Source organism: Rhinopithecus roxellana, chromosome 16 (genome assembly GCF_007565055.1).
Source record: "Rhinopithecus roxellana isolate Shanxi Qingling chromosome 16, ASM756505v1, whole genome shotgun sequence".
Taxonomy (NCBI): Eukaryota; Metazoa; Chordata; class Mammalia; order Primates; family Cercopithecidae; genus Rhinopithecus; species Rhinopithecus roxellana.
Window position 1 is genome coordinate 89,345,689 of NC_044564.1, and position 19,270 is coordinate 89,364,958.

A 19,270-nucleotide genomic window follows, 5' to 3' on the forward strand; every position below is an offset into this window, starting at 1 on the left:
CCCTCAGTAGCTGCCCAGAGGCCAAAACCACACACCTGATAGCGACTGTCCCTAAGCCAGGAGGAAGAGAGCAGGTTCCACTCACCTGAGTCTGATTAGTCAGCTGTGTTGAGATATGCCTCTCACCTAGAAAACAGTCCTTCACGCACAGCCACTCACAGACTGCTGTGTGTCTCTTACTGCTCCACAACACAGAGGCGATGGGGACTCAGCAACAGCGACATTGTGGGATGACACAATCCACCACAATGGGAGCCTGCTTGGGTCAACAGGGCCCAGAGTCAGTGTCCTCTATCCCCTGAACTGACACGTGTGCATGCATTGTGTTTGTGCATGCGTGTGCGTGTGTGTACATATGGGTGGGTGTGTGTCCATATGGGTGGGTGTGTGTCCTGCTTCTCTGGCCAGGCCTAGCTGCTCCACTCACAGGTGCACCCACATCCTCATCACTGTCACCACCAGGGCCCAGGGCCAGGATTAGAGCCTCCACAAGTGCTCCCCAATCTCTACCCTCCCCACTGAGGGTTGTCCTGGGGATGCAGACAGAGGAAGGGCACCGGGCAGAGCAGAGAGGGCTGGCACCCTCTCTAGGTGGAACCCAGGTCGTGTGTAAAGTTGTAGTTCTGCCAAGCAGTGCTGAATTCAATACATCTTCTCACATTCTCTTTCCAGCAACCCTCCAGGGTGCCCTAACTCAGCTTCCCTACAGATGGAGGCAAGAAGGCTCCACAGACAAACCCCCTGCCTGAGGTCACACAGCGGCCAACTGGCCAGGTTCCTACTGACCAGGTGCCCCCAACCAGGTCCCCACTGATGAGGCCCCTAATGACCACTCCTCCATTGACCAGGTCCCACTGACCAAGTCCCCACTGATCACATCTCCCTAACCAGGCCCCCATTAATAGGCCTCATGGACCAGACCCCACTGACCAATTTCCCACTGATCTGTTCCCCACTGACTGGGTTCCCACTGACAAGACCACAATTTACCAGGTTGCCGCTCACCCCAACCCCACTGAACAGTTCTCCATGGATCAGTGCCCAGCTGACCAAGCCCTCTCTGACCAGCCCCTCACTAACCAGGCTGCAAGCCACTAAAGCCCCACACTGACCAGGCCCCTAATATACTGAGTAGACCCCACCAACCAGTTTTTTATAGTTTATGTTCCAACCGATCAGGCCCCACTAATAAGGCCACCACTGACCAGGTCCCCACTGACTAGGCTTCCAATGACTAGGTCACCAGGTCCCCACTGGTGAGGCCTTCACTAAGGAGGCCACTGCTAACCAGGTCCCTGCTGATCAGGTCCCAACTGACCAGGTCCTGATGACCAGGTCATCTCTTACCATGGTCCACTGCTGAGGCCCCTGAGCAGTGGTGCTCAAAGTCTCATTACAATGCCCCCATCAGCCCACAGACTCTCCCTCCCTGCATGTGTGCCCAGAGGTCAGGCCTTGGGGGTTTTCTTGGGCCCCAAGGGCTCTCCTCCAAGACACAGGGAGGGACAGTCAGCCTCAGGCTCCAGGTACCCAGCTTCACACTCGCTCCCCCAAGGCCCTCTGGGCCCATCTCAAAGGACACAGTGAGGTGGCCTGGCACTGCCTGGACATGCCATGTAGCCTATTCCTGAGTGTCAGAGTGGGAAGAAGGAAGGGACATTTGGCAGACAAGACACCCTGTTCTTCTGGGTCTCCCAGGCCCTTCCCGGAGAGCCCTGATCTAGAGACACAGCATGGAGGTTGCAGAGAGACTAATCCAGAACCCTTGAGGCTGAGCCAGAGACCACACGAGGATTGTCCCCAGACAGCTAGAAGGCCCTTTGCTAGTTTCTTGGTATCTCAGTGGATGCAGGCAGTGGTTCTTCTGTTGGGGACTAGTGTGTGCTGGGGAGTGCTCACCTGTTTCCTCGGTGGCTCCAACTCTGCTTCTAAGAAAAATCACTCATTCCGGCCCTGGGGCAGAGAAAATACAAGATTAGCTTAGAACATTTTATGCCAGAAAGTAAAAAAGTGCTGACAGAGTAACAGGGACAAATCAAAAAGACATAAAGTCAGCTTGAAATGTCTACCACTGGCCTAATCTTGGGGAACTGGAGCGCAAGAATCATGAGCTTTCCCTTCTCCTTTATTTATTGTTTTTGTTTGTTTGTTTTTGAGATAGAGTTTCGCTCTGTTGCCCAGGCTGGAGTGCAGTGGTGCAATCTCGGCTCACTGCAAGCTCCACCTCCCGGGTTCACGCCATTCTCCTGCCTCAGCCTCCCGAGTAGCTGGGACTATAGGCGTCCGCCACCATGCCTGACTAATTTTTGTATTTTTAGTAGAGATGGGGTTTCACTTTGTTAGCCAGGATGGTCTCGATCTCCTGACCTCGTGATCTGCCTGGCTTGGCCTCCCAAAGTGCTGGGATCACGGTCGTGAGCCACTGCACCCGGTCTTATTTATTGGTGTTATTTCTCCATGTAGAACAAAGAAGAGAACAAGAAAATCATCTGGCAACCATCATAGTAATACTTGTTCAAACACAAGTCACCCACGAAATGCTAAATCTAATGGGTTTTGAGGAGTAACCAGATATTTACAGAGCCTCAAAGTATTTCCACACAAAAAATGGTTGAACTACACATTGAAAATCATAACATTAGTATGGACAAACCTGGTAGGTACTCTTTAAGTCTCCTACTACATAGAGTAATAAAAACCGTAAAATACAAATAAGCCTTTGATGACCTTTACTAAAGTGTCAATGATGACTTGGTTGTTTGGCTGTTTAAACAGCTGACATTTGGGCAATTTGAGTATGCCAAACTCAGTAATACTGGTGTTCATTTGCAAGATCCACTTAAAACTTAAGAAGGCTAAAAAATGTCATTTAAAATATCATATAAATTTTCATCATACATATGACACAGAAATATTCTAGTACATGAAAAATTTAGTAAAGATTGTGATGTTATATATTTTATGAGAAACAATTAAAATTTCATATAAATAGCCCAGTAATAAAGTTTTATTATCTTTTAAATCATACAACTTTTCCTTAAGATTTTCTGGTTAAATATTCTCTTCATCAGATGTGGCTTACCAGTGGATTCTAGAGAAGAAAGTAGATGGGAGCAAGTGCCCAACACAGCAAAAGCTGGAAAGAAAAAGAAAGAATTATGTTCTTTACCTAAAACATTTCAGTTAACTAAGTGTGAGTTTAAAATGTACAGTGTTGAGAACATTATCAGAGTTAATAAGAATGAGAAATATGTATGTACAATTACAATCCAAAATTACTATTAAATAATCTACACATAGCATAAATTCTAACTGTGATTAAATATCACAGCTTTTTCATTCTTCATTCATGTACTCAACAGCCACGTTCTAAGGTACTGAAACTAGCACTGGAATTACAAGATGAAGATGGCATGGTCCACCTCTCAACAGTCATATGCTATAACCTAAAAAACAGACAGGCAGGCAATGTCCATATAGAGTCACAGATACCATGACAGGTATACAGCAGGGCACTACTGGAACACACAGAAAGGACATCTATCCCACTTTTGTGTCAATATCATGGGCTTTCTGGTGGAGGAGATACATAGGCTGATGCCTGAAGGACAAGGAAAAGCTTGCCAGATAGAGGGAAAAGGCAAAGGCAAAGAGCCTGATGTGAGAAAGAGCCCTGCAGAGTTCTACTCCGTCCACTTTGCTACAGCACTTTGCTGTAGCAAAGGGCAGGTGCTACAGCAAAGGGCAGAGTGCAGTAAGTGGTGAGAGACAAGGCTGAGTAACTTGACAAGAATTACATTGAGATGGGTGTTTTTATTTCATGGTGAAAATTTTAGAACTTTTCTTGAGAACAGATGTAAGTCAATGACACAGTCAACGACAGGAGATTTAAAATATCATCTGTCAAGTGACTGCTTATGAACGGTTATTGCTCAGTTAAGTATTTCTAAATGAGTCTGAGGTCTGTTGGCCTTCAGTCTCTACCAGAACCCTGAGAACCTGATGATGCCGTTGTTTTCGGAGAACCCTTTCAGTGTGCTGGCTGACAGTTCCATGAGGATGGCAAAAGTGAAGAAATTGTAGAGTCAGTGAAAAAGAGATGGATACACTTCTTGGGAATTTTTTAAGCTATGGAACATGATGAATTAATGGTGCATAAGTATACGCTTCACTGTGAAAGTTTTAGTTTTCACATCTTTCATTAGATGTGTGTGTAAGAAAAAGATACTGAACATAGTATCTACTAACCCAACAATGAAAAGGAATGCCATTTGCTATTTACACTTTATTACTAAAATAAACCTAAATTTAATTAATAAGTTTTGGCAACATACTTTTCTTTGTTTCTCTAATTATTTGTTCTACACAGTCCGGCTCCACCTAAAATAAGTAAAAAAAAAATAATGTTTAAATTAAACAAGAGACATTATCGTGAGAATAATAAATCACTTACAAAATGTGGCCTTTAGTATTTTTAGTGACTAGACATAACATGAAGTTTGCTTAAATAGAAAAATAATCACATAAGTAAAATTTCTACTTATTTTAAGTTTAGATAATAGGGGATGTATCTGTGTAATGCTGTTTAGAGTAATCTGACAAAAATAGATAATATTGGTCTGTTGGATATACATAATTTTAGAAAGGTGGTGTTTTATTAGTACAAAGGTTAAACAATGGCAGGGCATGACAGCCCATGCCTGTAATCCCAGCACTTTGGGAGACAAAAGTGGGCAGATCACAAGGTCAAGAGATCGAGACCATCCTGGCCAACATGGTGAAACCCTATCTCTATTAAAAAATACAAAAATTAGGTGGGCATGGTGGTGTGTGCCTATAGTCCCAGCTACTTGGGAGGCTGAGCCAGGAAAATCGTTTGAACCCAGGAGGCGGAGGTTGCAGTGAGCCAAGATCGTGCCACTGCACTCCAGCCTAGTGACAGAGCGAAACTCCATCTCAAAAAAGAAAGAAAGAAAAAGTTAAACAATTAAAGTCATATTTTGCAATGAATGCATTGCTTTGAAATTCTTAGCAAAACTCTGTCCTTTATAAAAGTTCAATCCAATTTTTTACTTCAATAAATTTTTTCTTAAAAAAATTTATATATATATATATATATACACATTTTTTTTTTTTTTTTTTGAGACGGAGTCTCGCTCTGTTGCCTGGGCTGGAGTGCAGTGGCCGGATCTCAGCTCACTGCAAGCTCCGCCTCCCGGGTTTACGCCATTCTCCTGCCTCAGCCTCCCAAAAAAAATTTATATTCTTATAGAAAAGAATTTTTATAGTAAATTTTTCTTGCTTTTTTTTTTTTTTCTAGTTTGTATTCTAAATTAAAGTGGTACCTGTGTAAGTTTCTTCCAAAGGTATATTGAGGGATGCTGAGGTTTGGAGTACAATTGAACCCATCACACAGGTAGTGAGCATAGGACCCAAGAAGTAGTTTTTCAACCCTGGCCCACTCTGTCCCTCCCCGTTCTTATTTCCCAGTGTCTACTGTCCCCATGTTCACGCCAATGTGCATCTAATGTGCAGCTCCCACATATGAGTGAAAACAAGATATTTGGTTTCTGTTTCTGCCTTAGTTTCCTCAGGATAGTGGATTCCAGCTGTATCCATGTTGCTGCAAAGGACATGACTTTGTTCTTTTCATGACTGCATAGTATTCCATGGTGTATATGGAATTTTCCAATCCACCTTGGATTTTCAATCACCCAATCCTTGGGTGCACCTAGATTGACTCCATGTCTTTCTATTGCGAACAGTGCTACAATGAACATACAGGTGCATGCATCTTTTTGTTACAATGATTTATTTTCCTTCAGGTAAACCCCTGGTATAGTAATGGGGTTGCTGCGTGTGGGATTACATGTGCCTGCCACCATGCCTGGCTAATTTTTGTAGTTTTAGTACAGACACGGTTTCATCATGTTGGCCAGGCTGGTCTCAAACTCCTGGCTTCAGGTGATCCGTCTGCCTCGGCCTCCCAAAATGCTGGGATTACAGGCGTGAGCCACTGCACCTGGCCAAGCACAAATCTTTTAACAGAAGAATGGAAATGAGTCTTTCAGTGTTTTGTTTATTTAATTCATAAAATGCACTTATTTTGGATTATATTAAATAATAAATATCTATGTGTGGTTAAGTGTTTGGTTGCCAGTCATTCACTTGTGATTACGGGTGGGAAGAGTTAAGATGGTGCAAAGAAACTTTAAAAGTGGTATGGGTGGCCGGGCGCGGTGGCTCAAGCCTGTAATCCCAGCACTTTGGGAGGCCGAGGCGGGCGGATCACAAGGTCAGGAGATCGAGACCATCCTGGCTAACATGGTGAAACCCCGTCTCTACTAAAAAATACAAAAAACTAGCCGGGCGAGGTGGCGGGCGCCTGTAGTCCCAGCTACTTGGGAGGCTGAGGCAGGAGAATGGCGTGAACCCAGGAGGCGGAGCTTGCAGTGAGCTGAGATCTGGCCACTGCACTCCAGCTTGGGTGACAGAGCGAGACTCCGTCTCAAAAAAAAAAAAAAAAAAAAAAAAAAGTGGTATGGGCTGGGCATGGTGGCTCACCCTGTAATCCCAGCACTTTGGGAGGCTGAGGTGGGTGGATCACAAGGTCAGGAGTTCGAGATCAGCCTGGCCAATATGGTGAAATCCCATCTCTACTAAAAATACAAAAATTAGCTAGGTGTGGTGGTGGGCACCTGTAGTCCCAGCTACTCGGGAGGCTGAGGCAGGAGAGTCACTTGAACCCGGGAGGCAGAGGTTGCAATGAGCTGAGATCATGCCACTGCACTCTAGCCTAGGCAACAGAGCAAGATTCCGTCTCAAAAAAAAAAAAAAAAAAAGTGATGTGAACTACAGACAAACTACAATCAAGTAGAGTAAGACAAAGCATCTCAAAGTATACCGTCAGTTATTAGGCAATAACATGCAATTTCTAAAACCTAACTTAAATGCAGCTTTTAAAGAAATTTTAAATGTGTCAGTTTAGTCACATTTATTGAATAAACGTAGCAAATGGGTATCTCTTGAAAATGAGAGCTCCAGTGAATTAAAAAATGTAAAGTTCCCATTTCCTTTCTGTGTTAACACAGCTAATTATAATCTTTACTTAACATGCATAAGTCAACAGAACAACTCAGTATTTCACCAAATTATAAACAAGAATTATATTAAAGAAATGAAACCCAAAAGAGAAACAGTCATATAACTAACCTCAGTTAAGGAGTTCTCGCAGTTATTTGAAGTCTGTGGGTTTGAAGTAGGAATTCTTATGGGCGTTTTGGAAGTATCTTTTCTGTTGAGTCCTATACTATTAAGATTTTCAATACAAGGTAACTCTGGGTCTGGCCTTGTAGGAAGAGTGCTGAGAAAATATTTCATCCGCTCTTTCTCCATAAGGAGCTTGGTGCTGATCACTGCTATTTTCTTATTCAATCTGTAAAGACAGAAAAGACAAATGCTTAGTATTTCATTTTTCCTTGAATGATTCTTAACGACTTGCATTTTTTAAAAAGTTGCCCTAAGAGTAAACCAAATTACCCATTAAACAGCGTTTCCACAAGAAGATGTGTGAGAGCCTACCTCTTGTAAGCAATTTTAATTTTAAAATCATTTTAAATAAGTATATGTGCTTCTAAAGTGATTTCTACTGAACAAGAAGTTCAAAGTCGACAGGGAAGAGAAATGGCTATCAGTGATGTATAGCTCAACAGGTAACCTAGCTGCCTTCTAAAATAGCTCTACTTGTAAGATTCTACAGATTCCTTTAGAAATACTTGTATTTGAAGGGTAACTATATGGGAAAATGAATATGTTAATTTGCTTGACTATAAGAACGACTTCACTATAAATAATTATATCAAAACATCATGTTGTACTCCTTAAATAATGTAGATTAAGAAAACTAAAATGAACAAAAATAATCTAGAAATACTTGTGTTTAGTAAACCAGTTTCAGGTTTCACCCTTGTACATTTCACCCATGATCTAAGAACAACTAAGTATTTGGCACTGAGGAATAACTCAGAGCAACAACTCCTGGGGGAGAACCAGATTGTTTGGTTGGTGATCAAAGAGAACTAAAGCATCTCTGAAGGCAATTAGCCCCCAGCACTGTGACCAAGGCACTGGAGGTGGGGCTTGTTCTTTCTGACAGAAACTATCCTTGAAGAACATTTTAAAGGTAAGATTATTTACTAACGTTGTTTTCCAAAATTACATTATCAGATTAGCAGTCACTTCCTACTGATCTCCTGAAGCCATCTCACTAAAAATTATACTTTCAAAACAAATTAATGAGCTTAATTCATTTTCTGTTAGTGTGTTTTGACTTACTTCGTTAAATTTTTTGACATGGCCGGGCGCGGTGGCTCAAGCCTGTAATCCCAGCACTTTGGGAGGCCGAGGCGGGCGGATCACGAGGTCAGGAGATCGAGACCATCCTGGCTAACACGGTGAAACCCCGTCTGTACTAAAAAAAATACAAAAAACTAGCCGGGCGAGGTGGTGGCGCCTGTAGTCCCAGCTACTCGGGAGGCTGAGGCAGGAGAATAGCGTAAACCCGGGAGGCGGAGTTTGCAGTGAGCTGAGATCTGGCCACTGCACTCCAGCCTGGGTGACAGAGCGAGACTCCTTCTCAAAAAAAAAAAAAAAAAAAAAAAAAAAAATTTTGACATGGAATTGTTAGCTTTCAATGCTACTGCAAAGGCTTCCTTATATTCTTCTAATTCGGTTGTAACTTCTTCATAAGCAGTTTTCATGTTGGAGAATTTACATTCCACATCTGTAAGTGTGAGTTCCTTCTTATTTAGTGCAGCCGTATTATCCTTGTTTAACTGCTCTAATTGTTTTTCATATTTTGCTTGTTCCTAAAACAAATGAAAAGAATACATTTTTAAAACAATTATAACCTAGTTACCATATGTTTGCTGCCTTTTATTTTGAGTCAGTGATTCAAAGAGCAATTTTGAATATGTTAAAAAGAGGCTGAAGCTTAAAATATTTATCAGCAATATCAACAAAACTAATAACTGAATTCAGAATTAAGTCTGATTTGTAAAAATTTGAAATCATAATTATGTTAGTATTAATGTAATGTGGTCCTATAAAAATAGAATCCATGTATAATTTTAAAAAGTAAACAATGAACAACGTAGCTTAAGACCAATCCAAAAGTATCACGTAATTTCTAAATCACAGTTTTATCTTATGCCAGCTGGTCTTAATCATCAAATGACTCTATAGTGAGAATCATTACTTTGAAATACTGATTTTGTTATAATAATAATGGAAATTAAAATATTTAAAAGAAAAAAAAGATGCCACTTATTTTCCAGAACTCTACAAAGCAAATTGCTGTAAGAGAGGCAGAGGAAACACAATATATACATATCCAAAATATAATTTGCAGTGAAACAAATGAGAGCACATTACAGATAAAGTTGCCTGACTTTAGGAACTAACCTGTAAATGGATTTTCTTCCAATTTTTCTATTGCCTGCATTGTCCTTTCCTCTAGCTCCGATTTATATTCTTGTACTTTACCAAGTTCTACCATATTGTTTTCCATGTGTGTCTTAAGAGTTAATACTTCTTCTTCCAACATCTTTTTATCCTCCTCAAGTTTTTCACATTTCTCTTGTGTTTTTCTCATAGATAAAAACTCCTGTTGAAGAACTTGATTGTCTTTAGCCAAATTGACACATTTTGAAGATACAGCTTCCTTCTCGGCCGTAAGATCATCAAACTGCATGAATAAAATAATAGAGCTTGATAGTGAAGCAGGCTGCGAATAATCTAATTCAAAACCAGTAACACAGTTTGAAATGCATGTACTTGCAATAACATGTTATCAATAATGTAGCACAGTCTTCAAATGTGAACCCTTAAATTACTCAGAATTTTAAGAACAAAGTTAAAGCTACCATGAGTCACAAAAATACATGCTCTACTATCATCATCTTTGCCACAGAACGCCTGCACTTGATCTTTTTATTTTTCCGACGATTCGTTTTTGTTCCTCCTGAAACGGCACTGAGTGTTCTCTCAGTGAAAAGTGTCCAACCCCTTCCTCACGGCCACTCCCCAAAATTTGTCAAAAAAAGGTTCAGAGCTGTCACACTGAGTTATTTAGGCCAAAGTCAATAAATAGCTCTCAGAATAAGACTTTGAAAATAATATGATACTCTAGGCTAGGCCTGGTGGCTCATACCTGTAATCCCAGCACTTTAGGAGGCTGTGGCAGAAAGATCACTGGAGGCCATTTGAGATCAGCCAGAGCAACATAGTAAGACACTCATCTCTACAAAAAATTTTTTTAAAAATTAGCCAGGCATGGTGGCTCAGGCCTGTAGACCCAGCTAGTTGGGAGTCTGAGGCAAAAGGATGGCTTGTACCCAGAGTTCAGGGCTGCAGTGAATTATGACCACATCCCTGCACTTCTGCCTGGAAGACAGACAAAGATCATATCTCAAAAAACCACAAAATAATGAATCCTGTAAATAAGGATTCTGATGCCATAAGCCTTTCCCTAAACTGCAAATGTTTCATGCTAATTTGAATTGCATTTTAAGAGGTAATGATTCTTGGGGTAAAGGTCATAGAATACAGCACCTAGAAATCAATCCACATATTTACAGCCAACTGATTTTGGACTAAGGTGCCAAGAACATACATTGGGGAAAGGACACCCTCTTCAAATGAAAGGCACTGGGAAAACTACCCATATGGAGAATGACACTAGCTTCCTATCTAACACCATATAGCAAAATAAACTCAGAATCGAATGACGACTAAAATGTAAGGCTCAAAATTATCAAACTACTATAAGTAAACACAGGGAAAATGCTTCAGGACATTAGTCTACACAAAGATTTGTATGGGTAAGACATCAGAAGCCCAGGTAAAAAACAAACGATAGATAAACAGTACTACAACTGAGTGAACAGAAAACCTGTAGAATGGAAGAAAATATTTTCAAGCTATTCATCTAATAAAAGGTAAATATCCAAAATATACAAGGAACTCAAACACCCTCACAGTATAAAAAATAATCTGAGTTCAAAACTGCACAAAAGATCTGATTAGCTTTCTTTTTTTAAGAAGAAAAGAAATACAAATGGCCAATAAATACATTTAAAAATGTTCAGTATCACTAATCATCAGGCAAATACAACTCAAACCTACAATGTGATATACTCTTGCTCCATTTCGAATAAATGGCTATCATAGAAAAGGCAAAAAATAACAAACGCTGGTGAGGTTTCAGAGAACAGTAAACTCTTACATGCTGTTGGTGGGAAGGTAAATTAGTGAAGCCACTTAGAAAACAACATGAGGTTTTCTCAAAAAACTAATAATGGAACTGTCGAGGGATCCAGCAACCCCACTACCGGGTATTCAGGCAATAGAAAAAAACCAATAGATCACAAAGATACCTGTGTCCTCATATGTTCATTGTAGCACTATTCACAACAACTGATATAAAAAATCAACCTACGTGTCTATCAACAAATGAATGGACCAAAAATCGTGGTACCCATACACAATGGAACACTATTCACCGTATAAAAAATGAAATCCTCTTATTTGTGGCCATTTGGATCAGTCTGGAGGATATTATGTTAAGTGCAGACACAGAAAGATACATACCGTACATTCACACTCACGTGTGGAAGCTAAAGAAAAATTGAGGTGGGGCATGGTGGCTCACACCTGTAATCCCAGCACTTTGGGAGGCTGAGGCAGGTGGATCATGAGGTCAGGAAATCGAGACCATCCTGGCTAACATGGTGAAACCCCGTCTCTACTAAAAATACAAAAAATTAGCTGGGCGTGGTGGCGGGAGCCTGTAGTTCCAGCTACTCAGGAGACTGAGGCAGGAGAATGGTGCGAACCCAGGAGGTGGAGTTTGCAGTGAGCTGTGATCGCACCACTGCACTCCAGCCCAGGCAACACAACAAAACTCCATCTCAAAAAAAAAGAAAAGCATAACTGAGGGCTGGGCAACATGGCTGATGCCGTAATTTCCCAGCACTTTGAAAGACCAAGGCAGGAGAATCACTGGAGACCAAAAGCTCCAGAGCAGGCTGAGTAACACAGAGAGACATCTCTACCAAGTGAAAAATCAGACAAGTGCAATGGTGCATGTCCACAATCCTAGCTAGTCAGGAGGCTGAGGTGGGAGGATCACATGAGCCCAAGAGTTTGAGGCTGCATTGAGCTATGATCAAATCACTGTCTCTAGTCTGGGTGACTACAGTTGCCCGGATACCAGGCTTCACTAGCAAGACCTCATCTCTTAACAATAAAAAAGCTCACAGAGGTAGGGGATGGGAGTCTGGTTAATGGATACAGAATTACAGTTAGATAAGAGGAATGAGTTCTGGTGTTCTGTGGTATTCTAGGCAAATATGGTTAACTATGATTTATTGTATATTTTTAAAAAGCTGGAAGATTTTGAATGTTCACAATTCAAAGAAATGAGAAATGGTTGAAGTAGTAAATATGCTAGTTGGCTTGATCATTACGCACTATATACGTGTATGAAAATGTCCCTCTATAGCCCAAAATTATGTATATACATGTCAATTAAAACAAAAGAGAAGCTATATTTATCCCATCAAAAGAATAGAATATGGGCCACCCTTACTGACTTCCTTCTAATGAATAGAATGCAGTAAAAGGGATATCATGTGGCTTCCCTATCTCAGACTGCTTTCCCTTCAAACTCAGCCCCCAGATTGTGAGAGAGATCAGGCCACAGAGACAGCCTGGGAGTGCCAGTGTCAGTGTTCATGCTGCCTGCCCCAAGCAAGGTTCCAGCCAATGGCCAGCATCAACCATCAAACACACGGGTGAGCAAAGCTTCAGATGATGCCATTTCCCCAAGTGATCAGCTGCTTCTAGGGAAGCTGAGGGGAGCAGAGGCAAGCTGTCCTGGCCAAGCTTTTTCCAAACCACAGGTTCATGAACTAAATAAATGTTTTTCGTTTAAGCTAAAAATCTCTGGGTAATTGTTAGAAAAATAAGTTTTAAAAAGAGACAACAAGAAACATACAGCAGAAAAGACTCTCCTTTAAAGTAGAATCTAATAAATGTTGAGATTAATTTATTGATGACAAACATTATTGAGAAGCAGCAGATAACCAGGAGAGAGACATAAGCTGCTGAAGAGGAACTTTTCCTAAAACCCCCTTCAATTATGAACTTTGATAACAAGGCAAGGGTGTCTCCTTACAATTTCCCCTCAACTCATGAAATAAAACTGCGAAGCAAGAAGACATATGATTTGAAAAACAACTAGAAATACTTGGTTACATAACCAAAATCAGATATTTACGTGATTTCAATTAACGAAAGTTCTTTTTTTTTTTTTTTTTTTTTTTTTTTGAGAAGGAGTCTCGCTCTGTCACCCAGGCTGGAGTGCAGTGGCCAGATCTCAGCTCACTGCAAACTCCGCCTCCCGGGTTTACGCCATTCTCCTGCCTCAGCCTCCCGAGTAGCTGGGACTACAGGCGCCCGCCACCTCGCCCGGCTAGTTTTTTGTATTTTTTTAGTAGAGACGGGGTTTCACCGTGTTAGCCAGGATGGTCTCGATCTCCTGACCTCGTGATCCGCCCGCCTCGGCCTCCCAAAGTGCTGGGATTACAGGCTTGAGCCACCGCGCCCGGCCGAAAGTTCTAAAAGAAGAAGCTTTGATCCGGGCACGGTGGCTCACGCCTGTAATCCCAGCTTGGGAGGCCAAGGCGGGTGGATCACGAGGTCAGGAGATCAAAACCATCCCGGCTAACAGGGTCAAACCCCATCTCTACTAAAAATACAAAAAACTAGCTGGGCATGGTGGCAGGCCCCTGTAGTCCCAGCTACTCAGGAGGCTGAGGCAGGAGAACGGCGCAAACCCGGGAGGTGGAGCTTGCAGTGAGCTGAGATTGCACCACTGCACTCCAGCCTGGGTGACAGAGCGAGGCTCCATCTAAAAAAAAAAAGAAAAAAGAAAAAAGAGAAGAAGCTTTGAGTATTTATTAATCAATCTAGTATTCAATTTTCATTTTCCTTTTTCTCAATGAGGAGGAAATAAGGAGAACATTATGAAATGATTTTTAGACTTCACAGAAGTAAAATAAACATAGTGAGGTTTGAGTGTTAAGACATCAAATGCAATTTCTCCCTTACTTTACTCCAACCTTGTTTGTATGGAGAAGTTAAGACGATCCCATCTCTATGTTACACCACAATGCTTCTCTATAGCACACAACTTGGCTCTGAAATTTTGAAATTCAAAATACCGATCTACCATTTGTCTCTGATAAATTGCTGAATATTACCTGATTTTTAACTGCTGCGCTCCTAAAACTTTTCTTGGAATGAGTTAAACTTTTTATTCCAAGAATCCTCTAGTGAGCTAGAAAGCAGAGCTGTGCATCTCTGTTTCAGTCTAAGGAGGTCAATACAGAAACTGTGGTTTCTGAGAATGCAAGATCTGCACCAAGAAAAGGATTAGCCACAGTGCTACTCAAGAGAACCAGCTACCACGTGGCAAGAGGATCTGCGAACTGGAAGATGATGACTTCACTTGATTTCCACTGAGGAAAGCTGGCAGCTCAGACTTAAACTTCTCCTTCCTGGATGGTAAACATCTATGGATGATTCTATGAATTATAATGAGTTAGTAAAACATAATGCACTAAACAGTAGACTATGTCAGCAGATCCTGTGACCAAAATTTACTGAAAACGAAACTATGGAGGGAGGCACTGGATAAGAGACTAAAGGTTTAAATGGAGAAAAGAAAGAAAGAAAGTGTATCTTGTAAGCCTGACTTGCCATCATGTCTTAGAGTAAGTAAGGTATAAGCTGGCCACAGACTCCTTTGAGACACAAAAGGTGAAGTTAAAGATATTCCACTACATTTAATTTTTATTATGACATAAGACAACTGGTAATATGCAACATGATTGAAAAAAACCTTTTCATTAAATTTGATTTGGTCCTAGTATAAGAATAGACATAAACAAACTAAGAATTGATAATCTAAAAATAAGCCTCCGCATTTACAACTGATTTTATACAAGGTTAACAAAAAAACAGAAAGGGAAAAGAATAGTCTTTTCAACAAATGGTGTTGGAACAACTGGGTATGCATGTGCAAAAAAATATATATAAAGTTGGACTCTCACCTAATACCATATTTAAAAATTAATTCAAAATAAAACAGTTAACTGTAACAGCTAAAACTGTAAAACTGTCAGAAAAAAACATTGGTATAAATCTTTGTGACTGCATTTGGCAGTGTTTTCTTAGCCTTGACTCCAAAGCAAAAATGGAGTCAATGGACTTCAAAATTGAAAACTGCTGTGCCTGAGAAGACAGTATCAAGAAGTGAAAAGGTAAGACACCGAGTAGAAGAAAGTATTTGAAAAGCATATATCTGATAAGGGACTTACATATATAGGATATAGAAAGAACCCTTGCAATTCATAAATAATAAGATAACCCAATTGAAAAAACGGGCAAAGATTTTGAATAGATATTTCTGCAAAGAAGATATAAAGATGGATAATAAGCACATTAACAGATGCTTAATGTAATTAGTCATTAGGAAAATGTAAATCACAACCACCTTGTGGTATCACTTCACACCACAGGATGAAATCTTTGTTCAATAAAAAAGAGAAAATAAGTGTTAGGAAAAATGTAAAGAAATTAAAACCCTTATCCAATGCTGCTGGGAATGTAAAGTGGTGCAGTCACTTTGGAAAACTGGCAGCTACTCAAAAGGTTAAGCATGAAGTTACCATTTGACCCAGAAATTCCAGTCATTAATTATATACTCCAGAAAAATAAAAACATATGCAAGCACAAAAACTTATACAGCAGCATTATTAATAAGAGTCAAAAAGTGGTAAGAACCCAAAGGTCCATCACCTCATGAACGGATACATAAAATGTTTGATTTATCCATACAGTGGAATATTACTCAGCAATAAGAAGAAATTAAGTACTGATAGTGATAGAAGTGGGAGACAGCAAAATGCCTAGGCAGATATAGCACAGTCCCCGGAGAATCTCCAACCGGGCCCACAAGTGTCTACACCAGACAAAACATTTGGTGCAGATAAGGGAATCTGCACAGGGTTTTGCCTGGACATGCCAGCAGCAGACCAGAGGCCCACATGCACTGGGGGGTTGGGGTGGAGCCACCAGGAAGTCACGCCTTATGCAGAGGAGGAGCCTGGCCTCTTCAGCTCATGTGTGCTGGTCCTGGTATTCAATTGTGAGGTGGAAATCTGATTGCAGGACCCCTCTCTTTGCTGAGAGCTTCCCTTTCACTTAATAAATTCTGTCCTCCTCACCCTTCAATGTGTCCATGTGCCTAATTTTTCCTGGTCATGAGAGAAGAACCCAGATTTAGCTGTACTAAGGAGCAAAACCCCTGCATCAATACCTGCTATAGCACAGATGCATCATGAAAAATTATGCTGAGTGAAATAAGCCAGTCACAGTAGACCACTTGCTTTTTATTTCAGAGGCTTATAGGCAAATCTATACAAAGAAGGTGGGTTGTTCCCCTAGGGCTGAGGGAGGAAGGGAAAACTAGAAGATGGCTAAATGATGTGGGGTTTGTTTTTAAGGTGATGAAAATGTTCTAAAATTGATGTAATGATGATTGCATAACTCTCTGAAAATACTAAAAGTCAATGACTTGTATATTTTAAATGAGTGAATTGCATGGTGTGTTAATTATTTATCAATAAACCTGTTGCACCCCGAAATTTATTTGATACTAGTGATCTGGAGACATGGGCTGCTTGGTTTCAGATCACTGGCCAGGGTTCAAGACATAAGAGAATCAACAGCATGTCTTTTGTATAGAATATATATATATATATATTTTAAAGTATCCTTTTTATTAGCATCAAGTCCGTAAAATTAAATGAAAAATCTTTCACCGCTTAAAGCACTAAGAGATTTATATTGAGGAGCAAGACCTTGTATTCTTTTGCCCCAGTTTCTATCTAAAGGGTCTGGGAATCACACCCTTCAAACTATCAAATCTCATCAGATAGGTTTTATTAACTCTTATGATGTGGCTTACTTTCTAACGTGATTCTGGTACAGCATCACAGAGAGAAGAAGCTGAAAAATATCAAAGTATTTTACCCCCAAATATACATATTTTTGACATATTTTGAAATGGCTGTCTTCTGTGGGGGAAATTGCATCTGTAAGAAGTCTTCATTAATGTAGCCCAATCTCTCCCCTTCTAGGTCTTCCCAGATCTAGGGAAAATTAACTAAGAGCCTGATGCATTCAAAGTGTGAAAAGATTTTTTTTTTTTTTTTTTTTTTTTTTTTTTTTTTTTTTTTTTTTTTTTGGACGGAGTCTGCTCTGCCGCCCAGGCTGGAGTGCGGGCCGGCTCTCAGCTCACTGCAAGATCCGCCTCTGGGTTCACGCCAATTCTCCTTTCTCAGCCTCCGAAGTAGCTGGCGACTACAGGCGAAGACCGCCCGTTCGCCCGGCTCGTTTTTGTATTTTTTTAGTAGAGACGGGTTTCACCGTATAGCAGGATGGTATCGATCTCCTGACCTCGGTGTCCCCCGTTCTCGGCCTTCCCAAAGTGCTGGGGATTTACAGGCTTGAGCCACCGCGCCGGGCGTGAAAGATATTTTTACCTCTATTTTTCTCTGAGGCTGCCAAGCTATGAGGCTTTTCTACATAATAAGACCTTAACCCTGTAACCACCTTATCTTAATTAAGGCCTTCCTTTCTACTATTTCCAGTTTTAGACAACACATTTCTTTACCAATTGTCACCTAAAGAATCCCCAAAACCCACCTATGACTTGTAGCTCCTCCTTTTGATGTCCCACTTTTAGGCTGAGCCAACGTCTGCCTTCCTCATACTGATTTATGATTTTCCCTACACCTTCTGTCTGCTGGAAATGTACAAAACCAAACTGTAATCTGACTGTCTCATAAAACATTCTCAAGAGCTCTTGAGATTCAGTAATCCAGGGCCACTGTCACCATATTGGCTCAGAATCAACCTCCTTAAAGATATTTTGGCTGAATTTGGGTTTATCCATCATTAATATTTCCCCAAATTACATAATTTTAATCCCCAAACTGATTTAAAATTACCTTATGTTGGAATATGAATTATCCTATTATAAAGATACATGTATTTGTATGTTCATTGCAGCACTATTCACAATAGCAAAGCCATGGAATCAACCCAGATGTCCATCAATGATAGACACAATAAAAAAAAATGTGGTATGTATACATCATGGAATACTATGGAGCCATACAAAATGAATGAGATCATGCTCCTTGCAGGGACATGGATGAACTTGAAGCTGTTATCCTCAGCAAACTAACTCAGGAACAAAAAACCAAACACTGCATCTTCTCACAAGTAGGAGCTGAATGATGAGAACACATGCACTTGGGGTGGGGAACAACAAACACCTGGGCCTGTTTGGGTCAGGAGGGAGAGCATCAAGATTAATAGCTAACACCTGTGGGGCTTAATCCATAGGTGATGGATTGATAGGTGCAGCAAACCATCATGGCACATGTTTACCTATGTAACAAACCTGCACATCTTGCATATATAATCTAGACCTTAAGATAAAATAATTATTTTTTAATTACCTTCTGTTTTAGCTTCTTAAACAGAATATCCACTTTCAGTTGATCTGTATTTAAGTCTCCATGGCAACTGAAGTCTTCATTTCCAAATACATTTAACATATTTATTGTCATTTCTAGGCATTTCTTATATCTGCAGAAATGTACAGAAGTAGTAAGTCAAGTATTTGTAAGAATAAATATTTAATCATTGTTTAAACAGATATTATGTTATGGCATATCAAAGAAACAAATCTATAAACTATGATCCTCTCAGTTTCAACTGAACATAGTTTGAAAACATTCTATATGAAATTATAATCTTAGATAAATAATATGAACAACAATTTTATGGCATATAAAGTGATAAGACAGTCATATAGTTTTTTTTGTTTTTTTTTCTTGAGATGGAATTTCACTCTTGTTGCTCAGGCTGAAGTGCGATGGTGTGATGATGGCTCATTGCAACTTCTGCTTCCTGGGCTCAAGTGATTCTCTTGTCTCAGCCTCCCAAGTAGCTGGGATTACAGGCATGTGCCACCATGCCTGGCTAATTTTGTATTTTTAGTAGAGATAAGGTTCACCATTTTGGTCAGGCTGGTTTTGAACTCCTGACCTCAAATGATCTACCTGCCTTG

At 40.5% G+C, this 19,270-nt stretch overlaps 1 pseudogene; it reads right to left on the reverse strand.

The window, feature by feature from the left end:
* Positions 1-19,270, reverse strand: part of LOC115893875 — a 121,269-nt pseudogene that overhangs the window by 67,759 nt on the left and 34,240 nt on the right.